This window comes from Equus przewalskii, chromosome 8 (assembly GCF_037783145.1).
Source record: "Equus przewalskii isolate Varuska chromosome 8, EquPr2, whole genome shotgun sequence".
NCBI classification, from domain to species: domain Eukaryota; kingdom Metazoa; phylum Chordata; class Mammalia; order Perissodactyla; family Equidae; genus Equus; species Equus przewalskii.
In genome coordinates, this window is record NC_091838.1 from 48,001,009 (window position 1) to 48,021,353 (window position 20,345).

Consider the following 20,345-nt stretch of genomic DNA (forward strand, 5'->3'; position numbering starts at 1 on the left):
TGTATGCTCTTTCAGGCACTGCACATAAAATATTAAAACAAGTAAAGTCTCTGCCCTCATGGAGCTTACTTTCTAGAAATTTGGGCAACTGTCTTAGTGATTTTACAAAAAATGCGGGAACAGTTTTCGTGTGGATGTTTTTCTTTGGTCAACTCTTAATGATGACTAATTACAATCCAGCAAAGGTATTTCTGTTGAGAGCTGAATTTGACATAAGGCTATAGGAAACATTAGGAAACATATCTCAAATATCAGTGGGCTTTTTAGAAAAGGTAGATTGAAGTCACTTTCAAACTGAGGTCTCTGGTAGGTGACTAACAGACAACTATTCTGGGTTGGGGATTAAAAAAATGTTAATTTGTGTATATATATTTACAGATATATACTTCACTCATTCGATATAGCTTAACTGAGTGATATGTTAAGAACCTTGAAACTCTGCAGATATAGAAATGGACAAGAGAATCTCTATCTTAAAGAATGAATAATGACATTAACACTATTGAATTTACCTCTGTGTATGGATTTTTAAAAATCTTAGTGAATATATTGCCAAGTTCTCTATAAAACTTGACTGGGGCTGGCCCCTTGGCCGAGTGGTTAAGTTTGCATGCTCTGCTTCAGCAGCCAAGGGTTTTGCTGGTTTGGATCCTGGGCGCGGACCTAGCACTGCTCGTCAGGCCATGCTGAGGCGGTGTTCCACACAGCACAACCAGAAGGACCTACAACTAGAATATACAACTATGTACTGGGGGACTTTGGGGAGAAAAAGAAGAAGAAAAAACAAAAGATTGGCAAGAGATGTTAGCCCAGGGCCAATCTTAAAAAAAAAAGACTGTTATAACGTCATTGGAGATTTATAAATAATTTTGAAGCTACTGCTATCTAGGATATACCTGAAATAACTTATACCTCGTGATGTGAGATAAATCAGAGTTGACTGGTTTCATTCGATATGTAAGTCTAACACTAAGAGACCTTTTTGATGTGAATAATCAGGGAATATAGCAATTCCCAACTGAAGGGTATACTTTCTGGAGACCCCTATAATGGTGAAATATTACAAGAAGGAAGAATAGTCTAACGGGGTGACAGACATGATTGCTAACAATTACAATGCAACACAATAAGTGGTATAGTAGTAGGGTGAGCACAACTCTGGGTACACAAAGCAGGTGCATTGAACTCAGCTCTGGGTGTTTGGGGCTGGGGGCATGAGAGGAACAATCAGGCTAAGTTTCCCTAATTTAATAACAGCCACCATTTAGCGAGCGTGTTTTCTCAACAAACAGCTCAAGGGAGGAGCAAAGTGAGGCCCAGAGATGAACAGCACACAGCTAGAGCTCAGGTCCAGGCCCACTAGCGGTGCATTCAGTGATGGTGCCACCTCCTCTGGGTTTGGCCCTGATAGAGCGCTGCGGCAGCTCTCGTGAGTCATTAAGTGACTCATCTGTCAGATTAAATGAGGAAAACCAGTTCTGGTCTTGTGTTATTAATTATTAGGCACCTCCTGTAACTATGGTTCATTGACTGATTTTGTTTTTTCTTTTAGGAAACCAACCAGGTATGAACAACTTCCTTCTAGAAATCTTTCTTTGAGCTCATTCATAGGTTGAGCAAGAAAATGTATTAATGCTAAATGGTGGATAACTGCCTATGTCCTCACAAATGTCCATTGAATGATTGCAGTGACAGAATTATGTGTGTAGGTACCTGTCCAGTGTGTCTCTGACTTGGAAATCTAAAATTGTATAGTCTGGATTTTAAGCCTACTAGAATTACTCCAGGTTTACTTCATGATACCCTTTCCTTTCCACTAATAATTTTGGAACATTGTCCATTTATTTCCATATAAAAATCTATTTTTAAAAGATAATGTGAAGATAGCCTATCTGACTGTCTATCATTTGACTATTGATAAGATAATTTGCATTTGAAAAACAAAATCCTAGTTTCTTGAGAGGAAAAAGTGAGAAGCTGAGGCTACTACATCCAAGAACTCAGAAGTGTTAGTTATCTGCCTGCTGATGTGCTCATGTGGACAAAGACAAGAGGATCAAACTATACTGTTGTAAGTGTTATATAAGCATGCAAAATGAAGACTTGAGTGGCAAAATAATTGGCCTGGACATCCTTAGTGAGATGCATTCTAAGAGAAAAGCAAAGAAAAATTTGAATGTCATGTAATAGTTTCACTGTTAGTATTAATATTTATATTACTATTTTATGATTTTATCATTAGATAAAAGAAATAAGTGATTATGCTAACTTTGTTAAGAATCCAACATTTTTCTTTAGAATGATAATTGAATGTTTCATTGAACTATAAAAAAGGGAAATATAATTATAAATTGGACAAAGAATAAAAATTGAAGTAGGTATACTGTAATGTGAGAACTAAGTTGAAAATGTTAATATAAACTAATGACATTTAGTAAAGTATACCTTTTTGAACTCTGTTCAATGAAATGACCAACCAATAATATTACTCCACCATGATGAGCCTGAGCACATGCACTCCTAATGCCTAAATTTGGGGGTCTAATACTATTTTTCACTTAAAGGAAACAATATGACTTAGGAAAGTGGCTGATTCAAGTCTGGGTCTAGGAAGGTACAGATGAGTCTTTGAACATTTTATTGAGCCAGAAAGCAAGAATGCTTTCAAAAATAATGATGTTGCATGGAAGAACACAGAAGCCAGTTTAAAGGGACACTCATTGGCAATTTGAGCATCAAAAGGAAAATGATGACTATGGTTAGTTGAAATGTGTTAATTTGTGAAAAGCTAAGTTCATAATGATAGCAAAAATGAGAAATTTGATGAGTTGTACTAAAGAAGTTGAATATAATTGAATCTTATTACTCATCCTTAACATGTTAGTACTAATGACTCACTTATTGAATGAGTGCAGAATATCAAATTCAGTAAATTTCAAGTATGTTAGTTTTGCTTAATCTAAGTTTACATTTAGAAAAATAATTCTTAACTCTTAGGCCATAACTGCCAGTGTCTGTACTAGTGTGAACTGATTTTTGGGAGTGACAAAATTACACCCCTACCTGCCTTAGAAATCTAATGCTGGGAGTTTTGATTGGCCCTCAAAGTGCCATTCCAGTGAGTCATCTTGGGGAAATTAGCACTGGAATATATTAGAAGTATTGTACTCCTGAGTCTCTATGTATTGATCAGCTAAGTTTTAAGAGCTGGTTCATAACCCTGGTGGTATTTTACCTAAGTCTATAGCAGGCGGTCTGATAGGACTTTGTATGATGTAGAAATGCTCTATATCTGTGCTGTCCAATATGGTAGCCATTAGTCACATGCAGGTGATGGCTATTGAGCACTTGAGATGTGGCTAGTGTGACCAAGGAACTGAATTTCAAATTTAATTTTATTTAAAGTTAAAGTTAAATAAACAAAGCCTCGTGACTACTGTATTGGATAGCATAGGTCTAGATTTTAAACCTCCTTTTAATTATATAGAATAACTTTAGATTCACCCAGAGATGCAAATTCCTTCTCACCAATTCTGGAACATTGTCCATTTACTTTAAGATAAAGATCTGTATTGAAAAAATTTAGGATTACAATTTTTTTGAATAGGTAACACATTCGTGTTGTTTAAAACATTAAAAAATATAAAAAGGTACACAGTAAGAATTCTCTCCCACTGTATTCCCCAGCTACCCAGGTCTCTTTACCGTGGGTGTGACCAATGTTATGAATTTCTTACGTATCCCAAAGGTACTTTATACATAAACAAGTAATGATAGCACACGTTTGTTGTGCACAAACCTTTTTCCTCAACTTATTTTAGGGATCACACCATATGAGTACAACAGTCTCCTTCCTTATGACTGTATAGTCTTAAGAATCATTTAAAGGATCTCTGAAGGTGGCCTGTCTGCTATCTTGACAAGTGATGAGATAGCTTTCATTTGGAATGTGAAGAATCCTAATTTCACAAATAGATGAAGATAGCAGGTAGAAGCTATGGCAGCCCCTTACTCAGTGTGTCCCGCTCGTATGGAGGAGGCCCAAATATAAAAATGCCTAGTCCTTTTTCTTTGAAACTTATATTTTGAACCAAGTCATGCTAAGTTTTGTAGAGTGACCCAAAATATTATATTATAATACTATGACTTTTTAAAAAATAGCATAATTATAATTTCAATAATATGTAAGCCCCTTTAGTGGCTTTCCATTGCACGTAGAATAAAATCCAAACTCCTCACCAAGGCCCACCACATTTTGCATGATCTGTCTCCAGACTTCTCCTTAATCACTAGGCTTCAACTACATAGGTCTCTTAACGCAGCCAGCCCTTTCCTGCCTGAGGGTCTTTGCACTGGCTCCTCTCGCAATACGGCATGCTCTTTTCTGGACTCTTTCTGTGACTCTCAGCTTAAATGTCACCTCCTCCTTGATGTCTTTCCTAATGTGCCATTTATAGTGCTCCCTCACCCTGCCCCCACACTACTACTATCTTCATAGCACTTATTATAATCTTTAACTATTTTATTTATGTATTATCTCTCTCCCATTAGAATGTAAAATCCTTGAGAACAGGAACTTGAACTCTCTTCACCAATGTGTCTCCAGGACCCAAAACAGTCCTTGGCATACAGTTGGTGTACAATTAATATTTGCTAAAACAAAAAATGTTGAATGAGAAAATATTTAATGCATTTCAAATATAGCACCCAGAACTTGAGACCATTTGGACAAGTGCCATGCCTTTCAATAGTCCCTCATAATTGAGTAAACATAATAAATTCCTCTAAAAGGAATACTGTTTGTATATGAGGTTTTTGATTCCATTAATATTTATCTGGAGTCCTATTTGCTTCTTTTGTATATCAGAGATGTTCAGCACATTTGAATCACTAAAGCTACTTGTGCCTGCCATGATATGCCATCTATGAAGTGATGCTGCTTATGTAGTAATGGTATGTGTCCTTCATCTTGTCATCTTTTTGAGTCACTAAGTCAACATGTATTGGTCATTATAGAAACATTTATTAGTCAAGTGCTTACCTTGTCATTACTTAAAAATATACATTTACATGGTACTTTACATTTTGTAAAAAGGTTTTCGTTGATATCAATTTATTTGACCTTCACAATCCCCTCTACCCTGTAAGGCATCTTATGGCCATTTTACTGGTGAGGTTACTAGAACTCAGTAAAGATTAAATTTTGCTTAAAACAATGTAACTGGTGAAAGATACAGCTAATGAGTGAACTCAACTCTTCCAAGTCCAACGTCCAAGTCCAGATCTTTGGCTTTTTCAGCTACACCACAGCTACTCCATCACTATGCTTGAATAAAACTTGGCAGTTTACAAAGCACTTCCACATAAACAATCTCATTTGATCCTCTTTACAACCCTTGTGGTTGACAAGGCTGGTAAAATTCCTTCCCTGAAGAATTTAGATAATATCTTTAAGGAAACAATACACATGCAAAACTGAAGACATTGTTACAGAGTAATATAGCACATGGAAATTAATTATGGAAATGTATACAGATGCCAAGGAGATTGTGAATTGTACATAGCCAGATGAGATCTATTACAAACCCCAGGAAGAGGTGAAGGCTAACAGAATTTGGAAGGAGAGGAAGAAACTAGATTCGTGGGGCCAGAAACAAGAGGAATCCAAGCTTTCATTATGAGGCAGTGGCTATGCAAACATGTGCCTGAGGGCACAATGTCATGTGGAGAACATGCCCAGCAAATTATCTTGACAAAAATAGAGGGGGTCCATCAAGAAACAGTGAAAGCTGAGGATGCTAAGATGAGGAGTACTGCTAGTTGGTAGAAGACCTTAGATGTCAAGGGGAGCTTGGATTTTATTTGGCAGACACTGGGGAGTTGGTAAAAGCTCACACACATGAGACATTAGAGATGAAAACAAAGTTTGATGCCTTTTCTGGCAGCTATGTGTAGAATGAATTGCAGCAGGGGACTGACCGAAGGCTAGTGCAGTGATCCTGGTATAAGGTGACATGGTCATAGACTGTGGGGTGACTGAGGAGAGGGGAAGGAAAGAGGACCTTGCAGAGAAAGGCTCATCGGGCTGGATGATAGATTCAGGGTCAGGGAGAAGGAGAGGAAACAGTGAAAAACGACTGCAAGGTTTCCAGCCTGTTGAGCTGGGCTGACTGTGGTGCAATAAAGACAGTATTTCTGAAGGGAAGCCTTGTGGCTGAGGTCTAGAGCAGAGAGGTGGGGATAAGAGAGTGTTGAGCTAAGGTTTTGCAGTGCAAAGTTGAAGGTGCTGCGGGCTGTTTAGTTGAATGCTTGTAGGCAACCAGAGAAACAAGTCTAGAAAGAAGATAAGAAGTCAGAGTTTATATCATGTCATTTTTATTAACCTCTGACTCTCTTTCCCAGACTGCACACTTGCTGCCTACTCACACAGCCTCAAATGCTCTTTTCTTGGCAATTCTCTATTGAGAAGAATTCACATTTATAGATTTGGATATTTCTCTGTGAACTTTCCCTATGGTAGCATAAAAAAAGAAAAAGGAAAGGATTTTAAAAATGCATTAAGACTTTTCACTCTGAAACGATTATTTAGAAGTTAATTTGGCTTAAAAAAATAATATTTCTTTAAATTCAAAATCTTGTGCTTAAGCTTTCGTATTGAATATATCCATTTTATTATTCCACGTATAAATCTAGCAAATTGATGTCTGATCCATTTGGTTAATCATTTTAAACTGCATTTATTAATTTAATAGTTTATTTTTTTCAAACACATCAATTTTCTGATTAACAAACCCTCCCAAATTCTTAAGTAAATCTCATAAAATAATTAAACAAATACATATGGTGAGTGATAAGTTCTCTTAAAATTTCCAATACCGCATATAAACTTTAAAAAAATTTTTAACTTAAAATCAAAAGTCTAAATCAACTAGCCAGTTATACACTTTAATTCAGCATTGCAAGGCTACTTTCCAGATACTTTATTAAACATTAAAAGTGTTTCTAGGAGCCCGCTCAGTGGCACAGTGGTTAAGTTAGTAAGCTCCGCTTCGGGGGGCCCAGGGTTCACTGGCTGGGATCCTGGGCGTGGACTTACACACTGCTTATCAAGCCATGCTAAGGCAGGTGTCCCACATATAAAAAAAGTAGAGTAAGGTGGGCACAGATGTTAGCTCAGGGCCAGTCTTCCTCAGCAAAAAGAGGAGGATTGGCGGTGGACGTTAGTTTAGAGCTAATCTTGCTTGGAAAAAAAAAAAGTTCCTATTAAATACTACTAAACATTAAAAGTATTTAAAACATTAAATGCATTTAAAATGTCAAATATACAGATTCTTTAATACAAAAAAAATAATACTATGAGGTTTGATTTCCTTCATTATATCTCTATTTAATTCTAAATCGTCCCAGGATTAAGACATACATATCCACTAAGAAAACAATATTGTCATCCCAAGCAAATCTAGGAACACCTTCCCAAGAAATGTGTGGGTTGGCCTTCTTACCTAGGAGGTTTCTCTATGGTCAGAGTGTCTTTTGGCTTCTGAGTCTTCAATTCTTGCCTTCTCTCTTTCGTATCCTGAAGAAAGGGGTTTAGCTTTCTCTGTGGAAGTAGAGTCAGCCAGACTCCAGTTCTGTACTTTCTTGCCAGCCACCTCCTTAAAAGCTGGCTTCTTCCCTTTCTCAGGATTCTGGAGCACTCAGGAAGCCTCTGAGGCCCTGAACTCCTGCCTAAAGGCCTGGACTAAGCCAGGTCTTGTTGATAATTCACTGCAGCCTGAACCTCTTGGATCCTTCATCAGCCAGTAGTGGGGAGAAAAAAATGTATTGTTAAGATTAAAGGCAGTCAACAGACTTCCCTTAGAAGAAAGAACTGTGTTTAGCTAAAGAACTAGACTTAGCAAAGCCCTTTCTTAGGCCATTGTGATTGTCAAGGTAATCCTAGGTGATGGCCTGAATAAGAGTCAAATGGCTCGACGTGATGAAGCATAAATTTTGAGTTCCAGAGGGCAGTCAGAGAGGAAAGGAGAGAACAATTAGAGTAAATAGGGAGAGAGAGGAGCCAAGCTCTGGGGATAAGGTGGGTGTATGGACTCTATGGGGAGGGACCTGTGAAAATTCTTGGTGACAGGAATGATACTTCTAGGAACTGGGGTATGTAATGTTCATGATAGTTTGTTCGGTGCTGTTTCCCTCCCTGTCAGGACCATAGCAGTGTCGTATGAAAATTAATCTGACAGTGATGAGTTGTGGCTGGATCAGAGCTAGGAGAGATTTGGGGTGGAGGACAGTCGGGAGCCAATCACAATTGTCCAGGAATGAAGACTTTAACTATTGTGGTATTGACTGGAAAGGAATGGAAGTGACAGATGGAGGAGACTCAGGGACATCTGTAAGAGCAGGAGTTGGAGCCAAAGTGAGAGAGAATGAATGGTGAGAGCACTCACAGAAGGAATGAAGTCAGACAATTGTGGGCAGAGTGGGCAGGAAGGAATAGACTGGGTAGAGAGCATGAGGCAGCCATGTTGAATATGATAGCCAGGACCTTCAGGCGGAATGCTATCGCTGGAAGTTATACCATAGCAGTAATATTTGAAACAGTGTGAATTTCGAGGGACTGAATTTAGAGAGGAAAGAACAGGCTGTGCACCACAGGACCTTTGCAAGCTCTGTACATTAGAATTAGGGAGATGGGGAAAGGGGCAAAGAACCCCTGAGGAAAGGAAAGAAGTGGTGTGAAAGAGAGGTGATCTTGGATATTGCCAAATGGTAGAGACCTAAGGACAGAATAAATGAACTTATCCCAACATATATGAAAAATACAATTCAGTTTAGTTCCTTAGCCACATATTAAACAACTTTGATGTGTTAGACCCAGAGAATACAAATATAAATAAAACAAGGTACCTGAGGCTGACCCAGGTAAGGCCACCTCCTAACATCGGGGAGAATCTATCCAGAAAACAGGTCTGCCTGCACGTGGGTGGGGATGTGTGCTTGGGGAGTGCCATGGGTCAATTCTTAAATTTTACGGCATATCACACTCACCCTGAGGGGTTGTTAAAACACAGAGTACTGGGCCACACTCCTAGAGTTTCTGATTCACTAGGTCTGGGGTGGTGCCTGAGAATCTGCATTTCTAACAAGTTCCCAGGTGACGCTGATGCTACTGGTTCTGGCACTGTACCTAAGAACCACTACTCTAGGTTGATGGTGAGATGGGGCTGAAGGTGTGAAAGCACAGGAAAACCAGTCTACCCTTTGCCTTCCTTCTCTACAGGTCTCAAGGTCTGACCACTGAGGTTCCATCACTTCCTTTGTTGTCTTCTCACCACAATCTTAACAATGGCGGTGGCAACTTCTAACTCTAAAAAATTGTTTAAAAGGCTGCTGCTTTTTCAAAGTGTGCTGGGTTGGAGGTGGAGGAGGGGAATCACTTCTTAAACCTCTTGCCAACCCCCTACCCCCTCACCCTGCTTCCCTTGCAAGGCCCTGGCCCCCTGCTTCTGATAATGACTGATAAATGCTCAAGTTTCTAGTTTCTATTTGGCTGCTACACAGAGGCCTCCAACATAACCTGGAAGTACAGTTGAGTTCTTAAACTATGAAATCCACATTTAAAGGATCAAAACATAAACCACAAGGATGGCCTTTGCTACAGGCCTCTTCAGTAACTTCACCAAAGGATTAATGAGAGAGAAGCACCCAGATCAGGAGCCAGGGAAGCTTGGTCAGCCAGGGAAGTGAAAGGGGATTCCAGAGGCTAGCATTGGCAGTGACTTTCCTGGCTTGGCCTGGGAACAGGGACCATAAGTTAACTGACTTCTAACACTATGATCCTGTTGGCAAGCTCATTCCTGACGTAGAGAGAGAGGCATCAAATTATTTGGTCTGATTCCATGAGTTGTTGGATTTATCTAGTTTCAGTGGTTCTGATTCTCGGGCATCTCCATAGGTAGGTCTCTTTGTAAGGAAAGAATGCACTGGTTTCTCACACTCCGGTATTACGGTCCTTTAGAAAGTTATAGTTCTTATTGTAGTTAATCTGTTGGTATTCTGACTTTATACATTTTTCAAGAAGTTAGTGAATTTGAGCCTGCCCCTAAGAGATGGGTCTGTTCTCAATATGCTGATGAGTTCAGGTTCTGAAACTGCCAGGTTGAGTACCAGACCCTGGACTGGTAAATTCACCAAGGGAATGTCTTAGGAGACCGCTAGCCTTCCAGATTATTCCCTAGGACACATGGTCACAGAGCATGATGACAAGGAGCCACAACCCACCATAAAGGTTCAGAAGAGGGTTCTTGGAGATGATAACATCTGAGTTATATCTTAAAGACTGAGTAACAGTTTTTAGGTAAAGTGGGGTGGGCAGGGCATTCTCACCATGATCCAGGACACAGAAAAGAGAATTAGCATGGTGAGTTGTAGGAATTGAAGTGTAAGTTAGGGGGTGGCTGGAGAAATAGATAGGGGTCAATTCAAGGAGAACCTTGAGGCTCATGGGTAAGAGGAAGTCATTTGAGTTTTTTAAGAAAGAGAATGACAGAGCAAATTTGGATTTATCACTCTAGCTCTAGGTGGATTATGATTTTAAGCAGGACCTTGTCCAGAGGCAGTTAAGGGGTTATGGTCCAGAAGAAATATAGTTTGTTCTAAACTATTATAGTAGAGAAGAAACATTTAGGAAGCAAATGCCAGCAGGATTAATATTTGGACACACAATGTCAAAAGGAAGGATAAGGGAGACAGAGGAGTCTAAGAGGACCCCCAGATTCTAGTTTGGGTGTTGGACTGGATGCCAATGCCATGAACTCATACATGGAATACAGGGAGGAGTATCCCAGGGTTTATTTCATAGAACCCAGGGGGTGGGGGATTAAGTGGAGTGAAAATAATGAGATTAGCTTTGAAAATGTTAATTTTGAGGTATCTGTGGGATTTCCAAGTTGAGATGTATAGCATTCAGTTATATATAGTTTCTGGGCACTCAGAGGGGAAGTCAGTGCTAACCATAAAGATTTGTAAGTTACCCACATAGAGGTAGTAGTTAAAGTCTGAGACAGGTTGAGGCTGCCTGGGCAAGACAGGGAAGGACAATGATCTGAGGAAAAATCCCTGGGCAGCAACTTTTAGGGGGTGGGTGGAGGAAGAATTCTTGTAGAGGAACAAAAGTCCCGATACCAGAAAGGAGAAGCAGAGTGGAAGAATTTCAGGAGCCAAGAGAACAGTTCCAAGGAGGAGTGGTGGCAACTCCCAAGAGAGATCCAGGAAACAAGGACTTAAAAGTGTCCATTGGATTCTGTACAAAGGGAGCCTTCAGTAACCCTGGGAAAGGTGGTCCCAGAGGTGTGGCGGGAGGGAATGGGAGAGGAGGAGGTGAAAACAGTGAGTGTGGATCATTCTTTTGTAAGGCTTGCTGAGCTTCTCCATCCTGAGATACTGGTGTAGACCACATCATTTCGGTGGGCCCTCTTTTCTTTCTGCCTTCCTTCTTGCCTAGGAGCCAAACAATTGGGAACAAGAACGCTAAATTAGATAGGAAGAACCGCTGAGGGCAATACTGGTAGAGAATTCAGGGTGACCTCTTCCCCAACGTCACTCCACTTTCACTAGATGGCTCTAACCTTTTCTGTCTTTTGCTTCCCTCCACTGGTGGATGATGGATTGCAGTCTCTCACTCCAACAGAGACCCCTCTCATGGAGGAGCAACAAGCCAAGGGGCTCCGCAGGAATGATTCCAGCTCTCAGTGATGCAATCTGTCTGGGAACGAGAGGAAGACCATCTGTTGACCCTCAGAATCAACGTGCTTTCCTGAACCTCTTTCCCTGTAGTTAGTGCCCCTGCTCTGTTTTCTGCATACCTTGCCAAGCCCCCCAATTTCTAGGGTCTAGAAAGCCTCCACTTTATGGAGTATGAGATTCTCCATCATTCCCCTGGGGCCTAGGCTTGTTCCTGCTCAGCCCCCACTGGACAATGGCTTTCTGGAGGAGAGGCCGAGGATGGGACTTGGGACTTATCTAGAATACAGTCCTCTAAATTCAGGCTGAAGGGGGACCCCCAAGATGTCCTTCCTTCCCAGGTCAAACTTGAACTCAATTAAAATGGTGTGTATGACTCTTCTGAAGGAAGGCTGGTCTTTCACCTGGCATCCCCCTAGGCTCTTAAAAGCAGGGAAGAATGAAGAGGAAGTGGGCCCCTTCCCTTCATCACTGGTCACCGTTGAATCCTTCCCACCCTGCCCCAGGCCTCAGCTGGAATCCAAAGTCTTCCCCATTTACCACCAACACGGAAGGGGGGGGGGGGGGCGTCTACTTAGCTTGTGGCCTTGAGCAGATTCTAGAAGTTCTGTCCCAGCCTGAGGGGTGTGACCAGTCACCCAGGCTCTTTAAGTTTGTATATTAAAACTTTTTATATTAAAAAAAAATTGTTAGAAAAGAAGGCAAAAGAATAGGAGGTGGTAGAGGACACAAGATTCACTGATAGACTTTTGTTTTTAGTATGAAAGACATGAGCAAGCCCGAGAGCAAAGAGCCAATGGATGAAAGAGAGAAAAAGTTAATGATGGAAGCAGGTCCTGGAGGAGACAGGTTGAGAGATGCGAAGGGATCACCCACAGAGGGGCTGGCTCCAAACAGGAAGAGAGAGACTCATCCTTTGAGACCAGTGGATGCTGATGTCACATAGAATCAGATGGGACTAGCCACATAAGACATTCTTGGGGAAGATCATCTGAATTTTAAGTGGACCCCAAGTCATTTAACAAACTAGAGAATGCCTACTTGGTGAAAACCATTCACATATATCATTACATTAAATCCTCACAACAACCCTATGAGGTACATATTGTTCTGATTTTACTCTAGAGGAAAGAGCCTCAGAGAAGTTAAGCAACATGTCCTAGGTCACACAGTTTACAAGAAGCGGACCTGGGCTCTGAATCCAGGCCTGTTTAGCACATGTTCTTTGTATGACCTCACGTCACACCATGGTGCCTTAGAGCAAAGTGGAGGTGGTTGTGCCTGTCATAGAAAGCCCGTATGAGTGGTCTTAGGGGACAGTGAGTTTTTTAATCTCTGAAATTACCACAGAGGTGTTATCTAGGTATAGATCGTGTTCTGGATTCCAGATTTTCTAGTTTGTCTAGAAATCTGTCCAGCTGTAGCAAACAGCACAGGCCCACTTAGGGCCTCCAAGAGTCAGATGATAGCCTGGTTAGAATTTGAGCTAAAAATAAGCTAACTACCTCCTGATTTTGTGCCTTATATTCATTAAAGAGTGTCTTTTTGATAGTTGAAAGTGTGGCAAGGGATGGAGAAAATATTTTCAGTCCTGAAGATTCTTAACCAGTACCCATGACTAAGTACCATGAATTAAATGATCATCTATCAAACTGGTAATAGTGGCTGCATCTGGCAGAAGGGACCTAGGGGATGTCCAGGGATATTGGCCTACGTACATATGTTATTGAGTCAAATGCACTTAAAATTGTATCTCTATATTACGGCAAAACTGAGTTATTACATGCGAAGTCCTCAGGTAACACTTCTGCCTGCAGTGGTTCTCCTCAAGTGCAGTTACTAGAAGAGTAGACAGACACCGCGGGGGGCTCCGTGCTGTACGACGCAAAGTGCGCGCAGTCTCTGGACCGGCATTCACAGATTCTCATGATCCGCTCTGCTGGAACCGCTCTCCCCCATCACGTCAGCAGTTCCCACGTGGAGCAGTGGGGAAAGATGGTGCAAGGAAGAAATCAAAGCTTCCTTCTGGAAACATGAGCGTTCTAGGAATTAACGCTGGAAGGAGGAGAGCAGGTTCCTGGGCTTACACTGTTGTTGTACGAGGCTCTCTCCTGAAGCTGGACTAGAGATCGAATGATTCAAGGGCTGATGATACAGGAATGCAGGGGTGGAGTGAAAAGAAAGAGTAAGGCTACTATGGGGGCAGGTTTTTAAGAAAGTGCCTGGAAATATTGGAAAAGGCTAAAAAGCTAGGTCGAGGCCAGTTTGTGGGAATTGGGACCCTCCCCAAATCTTGCGTTTTCCATGAAGCTCTCAGAACTGGCCAGAAGAAAGACTTTCCCTTTCCTTGGCTTTGATGAGTCTAGACTTGGAATTCTATTAGTCACCCTCCCCCGACCTCTAATTCATTCTAAAATATTGGGCACCTCCTATGTGCTAGGCTCTTCTCTAGGCTTTTGGAATACAGGCATGAATAAGAAGGACAAGAACGCTCCTTCTTACTTTCTGATGCAAGCAGTTAGAAAATAGAAAATGTCAGGTGTTCCAAAAAATGAAATCAAAATCAGAGTGATGAGCTGGAGAGAACTGGCAGGCTACTTTAAAATGGTCAGGAAAGGCCTCTCTGAGGAGGGGAAGTTGAAGCTAAAACAGATTGAGAAGAAGGAAGCGGCACTTGAAGATCTGTGGGATGAGCATTCTAAGGCAGAGTGAAGAGCAAATGCAAGCTCTTCCCAAACTGAGAAACAGACGGAAGGACAATGTGGTTGGAGTGAAGTAAGCGCAGGGGAGAGGTATAGGAGGAGAGGTCAGAGAGAGGGGTTCTGGCTGGGGTGAGGAGTCTGGATTTCATCGTAAGGGCAATAGAGAACCGTTGAAGGTTCTAGGCAGAGGACAGACATGATCCTATTTGTGCGTCAAAAGCTCTCTTTGCTTATGATGTGGAGAAGAGATTGTATAGGGCAGAGAACGAAATCAGAGGAATCAGGAGGTTACTGCAGTATAATTCAGGGAATGGGTTTCCTCCAGGGCGGAGGTAGAGATGGAGGAGGAGTGGAGTGATGGTGAGATTCCGGATATGTTTTGGAGACAGAGTCAATACAGCCTGCCGATAAATTAGGTGCAGGAGGTAAAGGAGGAAGGAATCAGGGATCATTTTGAGGTCTGCAACTGGGCAACTATGAACTTTTCCTTATTTTCTATTGCTGTTATCTACCTTAAGAAGACTTAAATTTTTTAAATTATAAAAGCAATGTATATTCGTGTAGAACATCTAGAGCATACAAAAAGTAAAATTAAGAAATATAAAATATTCACAAGCCCATAATTCACAGATAATTACTATTAATCTTGGTTCATTTACTTCTAAACTTTTCTCCTCTTTGTTAAGGAAAACATTTTCCTATGTAATAAAATAATATGTATTAATTGGGAAAAATACAGAAAAAAATAAACATAGAAATTAAAATCACCCAAGGGGCTAGCCGCGTGGCTGAGTGGTTAAGTTTGTGCGCTCCGCTGCCGATGGCCCAGTGTTTCATTGGTTCGAATCCTGGGCGCAGACATGGCACTGCTCATCAAACCATGCTGAGGCGGCATCCCACATGCCACAACTAGAAGGACCCACAACGAAGAATATACAACTATATACTGGGGGGCTTTGGGGAGAAAAAGGAAAAAAATAAAATCTTAAAAAAAAAAGAAATAAAAATCACCCAAATATAACCAGAATTAATATTTTTGTGAATGATATATACATATATATTCAACTTATTTTGAACATTCTTAATATATGGCTTTGTATTCTGCTTTTTTAATTTGACATGAACTTTATCTCATTATCATTAAAATTATTTAAAAAATTTTTTTGGTTTGTAGGCACTTATTCTTGATCTACATGAAACTGTCACATCAGCCACATCTTGCCAAAGGTCCCCAGGTTGCTAGATTTTAGGATCTTTGCCTTCACATTAACTTTCTCCGCGCCATCCCCCCCACCCCCATCTTTACTTAGGAATAGCTGACTTGGAATCTTACACTTACCCAGATGCCTAATCCTGACGCAGGGTCTTCTCAATGGCTCACCTCAATCCCCTCATGCCATCACCTTACCATTACCACCAATTAATCCACTCACCCCCACCAAGAGGCAGGGCAAGCCCTGCAGAGCCCTCAGCGGTGGCCACCCTGGCACATCTTTTACAATGCGAAAGGAAAACGTACCTGAATGAGCTTCAGGTGAATCACTGCATGAGCCCCTCAAGTGGAACTTATTTTCCAGGAATGCATTTTACCTGGCTAGTTTTGAGGCACATGACCTCCCAACACTTGAGGAATCATCTGCTAATGGCACAGTCAGAGTCATGCCCATTCACCATGTAAAGCCACTTGGATTGCTCTGACCACGTGGCCGCAGGCCCACTCTAAAGAGGAATGTGAGTGTTTTCTCCCTGGTCTGGACCCTGGTTCTGAACTGCTTTCACATCTACTCTGCTTCTGACTCCACCATCCTCCCATTCATCTCTCCACCTTCAAACAGGCGGTAGATGATAAGGCTGATATCACTTGCTCACTTGGAGGAGGTAGAAAGAAAGCCCAGTGCCACCTGGAAAGAGGTCCTCCGTGCCTGCTTCATGATTGATTGATTGAAAGATACACCCTTGTCATTTACATTATAATTACTTTCTTACCATAGGCGAAGAGGGCCTCAGTTGTTATCCCAAAGAGAATTTGGTTTATTTTTAAACTATAGATGAATCTGAGTTTTTATAATCATCAGAGTCTGAGCAACTGCCACAAGTAAACAGGCTTCAGCTGCATAAATCTGAACGGCTGCAGGGTGGAAAGTCGGTGGCTGATCATTTTATGTTTGTACCACGGAATACGCGTTTCCACGCTCTCTCTCCCAAATTATCACATTTGCCCATTACAACAACTTGTGGAGAGCGGCAGAGTTGATATTTTTATTTCTATTTAATAGGCTTAGTTCATCAAACATTTATTGATCCCTTTTTATATACCTGGCCCTATGCTGAGCACTGGTGATATTGAGAGGAAGACAATACAGTTTCTATCCTCAAATTGCTTGCAGTCTAGTGGGAGACACAGACATAGCAACTAACTAAAGTATGATGTGATGAGCATTATGCAAGTGCTATGAGCAAAATGTTATGAGCATCAACAGGAAGGATAGAGAAGGGGGTGGGAAGTAAACCTCATTGAATACCTACTAAGTACAGGTACTGGGCTAGGGCCTTGCTAAGCATCTCTATCATCTGGGTGCTTCTTAGAAATGCAGAATCTCGGGCTCCCCAGACCTGCTGATTCAGAATCTGCATTTTGTCAAGATGTTCATAACATCTCTATGCCCATTAAACGTTGAGGAGCAGTGGGCTAGGTGATTAACAGATTTTAATTCACAACCCAGGTAGCTATTATTAGCCCCATAATATAGATAGGAGATGGAGTTATATAATTCTCTCCATGTCACACAGCTATGTCACAGAGCTGGCATTTGACCTCAGGCCCGACAGACTCCCAGGCTCCCTTTACTACTCTAGGCTGTTCCTTACTCTCTAGGGTTCTCAGAGAGGCTTCACGAGATGATATCTGAGCTAGACTTGGAAGGACCTTGTAGGGAGGAGGGAGGGCATTCCATCAAAATACCACTTGAGTAAGTTCTGGGTATGGCAGTAGAATAGGGCCGTTATGAGGAGTGGTGGGAAGTAAGGTGAGCAAACAAGATTGGAATCAAATTATAAAGGGCCTTGGATGCCACCCTAAGGAACTTGAATTTATCCTGTGAGCAGATTTTGCAACATGCTACAGAATTGTGATTATGGGCAGACTGCTTGTGTCAGAACCCTGCCTCACCACTTAGTAGCTACATGACTTCAGGCAGTGTCACAGGTCGGGTTCTCTGGAAGCAAACACTTCGGCTTTGGCATGCAAGATGGTTATTAGGAATCAACACCTGTGAGAGAAAGAGGAGGAAGCAGGGTTGGGCGAGGAAGTCAAAGGATGACCCAGCAAAGTCTCTGCCAACCTGACGGGAAGCTCTGGAGGGAGGAGGGCCAGTCCCAGTTGTTCTGTATCAGGATGAAATGGCCAGGCCTTTATCCCCCACCTGGCCCGCTCACCAAATGCCCAAGCAGTGTGTGACCTCAGATGACGTGGGTCTCTGCAGCTGGGGCAGCCCCTGAAGGAGGAAGCTGTCTGCTGTCTGCACTTCCTGCAGCTGAGCAGCGTGTCCTTACCGGGAGGTGTTCTGAGCTGCGCACCTCCGTGTCTGCCGTGGGCAATTTCCTTACTCCTGTGTCTCTGGCCTCTCACTGGCACAATGGAAATAGTACTAGTAGATCCACTGCAGAGCAAATGGGTGCTAGTTATTATTATTATCTGCCCTGAGAAGATATTCACTGTACATTTTCTCCTTTGGGAGGACTCAGATGTTTAAAATCTAAGGAATATAAGAGGGTGGTGCCCAATTCCCAGCTTGCCACCTGGAATTCTGCCCCTTTTTCACAATGTTCCAGATCTTATCATTTGTCAGGTCATCCTGGTTGAGTTAAGCTGTGCTAGGCAATGGGGAAGATTGGAGGAATGTAAAGCAGTGCAATGACACGTCAGATCGGTGGTTTGAAAAGGTCATGTAAATTGAATCATGAAGGATGGACTAGAGGGTGTATTATTTGGGTATAGGCTAAGCTTCTGTATCATAGAGATTCAAAATAAGGCACAAACAAGAGAGTTTCTTTCTTTCTCATGTAACAGTCTAAAAGTGAGTGGTCAAGGGCCACAGAAGTGGCATAACTCCACGAGGCTCAGGGACCCAAGTTCCTTTTAATCCTTTTGCTCTCCTGTCCCCTGAAACTGGTTCTCCAAGTGCAGTCCCTGGATCAGCAGCAGCAGTGTCACCTGGGAACTTGTTAGAAATCCGTGTGGGTGGGCCCAGCAATCTGTGTTTTAACAAGCCCTTCCACAATTAAGTTTAAGAAACACTCACCTAGGATTTTTGTTCTCATATTTCAGGTCAAAACCGTGGGACCACCCTGTGGGAAGTGGAAACAAAGCAAGAAGGCAAACCATTTCCTTTTCAAAGACAGTGCTTGGAATTTGAATGCATCACGTCTGCTGCTGACGTCGTATTGGCTGGAACCTAGTCATGTGGTCATGTGGTCATGTGGCTTACCTAGCTATGAGGAATCTTGGGAAATGTCTCTAACTAGGAAGCCTTGTGTCCAGCTAAAACTTAGGATTCTATACTAAAAGAAAAATCAAGAAGTGAATACTGGCAGAAAATTAACGGCCTCTGTCACTATTGCAATAGGACAGGCAAAAAAGTGAGGAGCAGAACTAAAGTCGTGGGTGTATCAGAGAGAAAAGGATGTATTTGAGAAATAGATTCTGTTTTCATGACTGTTTTGATCTTATGGTGAGGGAGGAAGGAGAAGTGGACAACTTTTAGGTTTCTAGGTGAGGGGATGGTGATGGTGTTAACCATGGTAGAGATTCTAGGGGAAGAGAAAGGAGAGGAAAATATGAGTCTGGGACTAGACAATGAATTTAAGTTGACTGAAGAGTATTGAAGTAGAAACGTCCAATCCTGTAGGCAGTTGGAAAGACTTGTCAAAGGACCCTGGGAAAGGTTGCTACTGGAGATCAAGATTTGGCAAACATGATGGTTGTCAGAGCTTGGATGCAAACAGGATAGCCCAGAGTATGACATGGAAAGAGGAATCAGTGCTGGGGAACACTGGTATTTAAGGTGAGCACTGGAAGAGAAACTAACGAAAAGTGGTCAGAGTGGTTGTAGGGCCAGAGACTGGAGATTAGAGAAGTCAATGGAAGAAGGAAGGCGCTTTCAAGTCAGGGTGTGTACCAGTATCAAATACTGCAGTGGTGACACATAGGGAAAGGACTCAAAAGTGGTCTTGGGTGACAAGTGAGAAAAACTGAGACTCAGACAGTTTAAGAAACATGCGCAAAGTCCCACAGCTAGTAAGCAGCAGAGCCAGGACAAACTATGTCCTCTGGTTCTAGTCTTCCCATTAGAAGGTGCCGAGGCAGCCATTGCTGCCCTGCTCCCAACACTCTGCCTGTGCAGGAAGCCTTAGCATTCTCTCCCACACCAAGCTGGGGTATAAAAACTGTCTTCCGGTTGTGGCTCTCTGTCCATCTGTAGGACTGGTTTCCAAAATTATCGTGGTTCTTTCTGCCTCCTATTGGCTTGTACTGACCCACCCTGAGTCTAATCGTGACACATCAGGTTGCTTTATAGGCTTCCTTTTCCTCCTAAGCATTCCACAGTCATGTGCCTTTTGTCCTTGTGGCGTGCCTTGCCCAGCATCCCAGCTTCAGAGCAATGCAAAGTAGTTATTGTCTCATCCCCCTGCCCACCACACTCTGTCAGCCCAGTGCTGGAAAGAGGAGCCTGATGACTAAAAAGCCTGACTCAAGTTCAAATCCACGGCACTGCTGAGCCTACCTTCCATGCTTTTTAAGGTGCAGACAGCTTGATTTGCTGAAGATGCTAGACACCTGGGTCAAGGACAAATCCCACCAATGTGACCTTATTCTCTAGGCTACCTGTTGGTCTGGAGGTTGAT

The 20,345-nt window shown here is 42.0% G+C and overlaps 1 long non-coding RNA gene across 1 annotated transcript; it reads left to right on the top strand.

Moving 5' to 3' along the window:
* The first annotated feature begins 646 nt into the window (after positions 1–646).
* On the top strand, positions 647–12,125 carry LOC139085257 (uncharacterized). Its single transcript, XR_011543470.1, has 3 exons — positions 647–2,071; positions 4,868–4,953; positions 11,671–12,125. It is a non-coding gene; the product is annotated as an uncharacterized lncRNA (long non-coding RNA).
* The last annotated feature ends 8,220 nt before the right edge of the window (positions 12,126–20,345 follow it).